Raw genomic sequence first — 2522 nt, 5'->3', positions numbered from 1 at the left:
TGTGTTATATAAATTATTTATCTTAGTCCTTACCCATATTATCCTTGATAATATGTTTACTTAAATACCTATGTAATGATTATGTGAATACATATTTAGTTAGTAAATATTTATTTTTCTGTTTAAGTGGAATAATATTTATTGATAATTCAATAAATAAATAAAATTAACTATTACTTCATAACTACTTGATGATCCATTATAATGGTTTTTAATTCATCATATATTAAATCGTATGCATTAGATGTTTCGTTTTTAATATCATCTGTGGAATCTACAAGAAAACAAAACATTCACGTTAGTATTTCAATAGTTTAATAAGTATAAAAAGTATAAGCAAATTTTGGAAACAATAGTGTTGTACAATGTTTTTCTTCAGTCATACTAATTTGGCCAACGAAAACACACTAAAATTATACATACAAGCCTTACTTAAGTCATAGCAACTAGAAAGTTAGTTTTATTTGTAATCTTAAAAAAAAAATGAAATTATATGAAGAAGTCCTAAAAATAAGAATTAGAACCAGGGCGTGAAAACAGTTACCGTTATTATAAACCTATTTGTATACGTGACCATTTTCCAGCTAACATAACACCGTTAACCGGTGTCCAACATTTTTAAGTTATTACTTATTATTTATTAATTTATTTTATTATATATTAATTTTATTATGAAAATAACTACCTACCTATGCTGGTATAATATAAATGTATACTTTAAAAATTCATACCACAGTTATCTAATCTCACGGTTATCGGATTCAAATAATGATTATAAACTCTTTTTATTGACAATTTTTTGTGTAACACAAATATTAATTCTCCTTCAGAATTACTATATACAATTAAAGAAATATATATTAAGTATAATACTGCCATCCCTTCATCTGAACATGTTGAGCGGCTTTTTAGTGCCGGAGAAAAGTTACTAAACAAGAGAAGATGGTCAATGGCAGATCAAAATTTTGAGATGACATTGTTATTAAAATTTAATAGATATTTAAAATAAAAATATATTAGTTTTTTTATAATTTTTAAATTATTGAGTAATTTATTTTTTGAATCATAAATGTTACATTAAAGCACCTAAGCACATTCGAGCTAAAATTTAAATTTAAATTTACCCAGAGTGAAATATAGATTTTTAAAATAATATGTAAATATGGTATGTATCTCTATGTATAAGTATATAAGTATCCAAATGATTAACACGTCTTATTAGTTATTTTTATGCCTTTTCAATGCATTTTTCTATTTTTTTTTTAATCAACTTAACTTGTTAATTGAAGTTAAGTTAAGTTAACATTATTTGTTAACTTAATTGATGTTTTATAAATGTCAATTAACTTAACTTTTAACTTAATTGAGAAAAAATACTTTACTTAACTTATAACGAGTTAAAAATAGCATTAACTTGCCCAGCCTTGAAAAAAATTATAACTGTAATTTTTAGAATTATTTTTGAAGTTGTGTTTTATCAATTACCATCGTTTTAAATTTCTACTAAGAATACAACACTATCCTAGTATGTTGAGTATAGATGAGCAAAACTAAAGTTGATACCTTCGTATTTTGTTTACAGTCTAAATCAGCATTCAAATAAAAAACAATTTGGGTATAACATTGGTAATATAAATTATTCCAAACTAGTATTATATATGTAGCATATTAAGTGAACTTGTCAACTGTATTAGATAATTCATATATTAATATTTTATTTATTTATAGGAACTCCGTATACCAGATACAATCTTAGAGTGGTTGGTATACGTATCGGCTCTTTATATTATTATTATAATATTCTTATTATCATTGTTATATAATTGTATTATACAGAAATAAAATAAAATAAATATTTTATTAAACCTTTATAATTGACTACAATATATTTACATTCAAAATATCATTAAAATATTAAACAAAAAATGAAATCATTAAATCTTTTTGATTATTCTCAATTTGATAAACACATTAGACTCCACCTTTGAATAAAACTTAATCAAACAAGCTAATTAAATAACATTACATCTTACAACAATATACCTTTTTTATTTTACCAAAAACATTAACCACATTAGAAATTAATACATTTTATTATTTAAACACCACAGTAAGCTTTTCATAACATATTGAACTATATTTAATTATGAATCATAACGGAATATCATACTTAATAATATTTTATATAAGTATATTATATATTACGTTATACCTTATATTGTAAAAATTAACAATAACAAATATATCACCTCTTTGACAGCATATAGACAATACCAAATAAAATATAATATTTACCTATTTTTTAATTAACTATAGTACTAGTTACTACATTACTACATTAATTTCTTTAACTTTAGCCATATATAAGTCACTACAAAAAAAAAACAAAACTAGAAAACATAGGTATTAATACCTAAAAAAAAAAAAATTTTTAATTAATAAAAATAACCAAATAAATAATTTGCTAAATATTAAACCAAACTTTATAAAATATTAATATATTATGATAAACTCTAAAATTA

This window comes from Acyrthosiphon pisum, unplaced genomic scaffold (assembly GCF_005508785.2).
Source record: "Acyrthosiphon pisum isolate AL4f unplaced genomic scaffold, pea_aphid_22Mar2018_4r6ur Scaffold_20841;HRSCAF=22291, whole genome shotgun sequence".
Taxonomy (NCBI): domain Eukaryota; kingdom Metazoa; phylum Arthropoda; class Insecta; order Hemiptera; family Aphididae; genus Acyrthosiphon; species Acyrthosiphon pisum.
Note: the sequence above shows the minus strand (reverse complement) of the source record.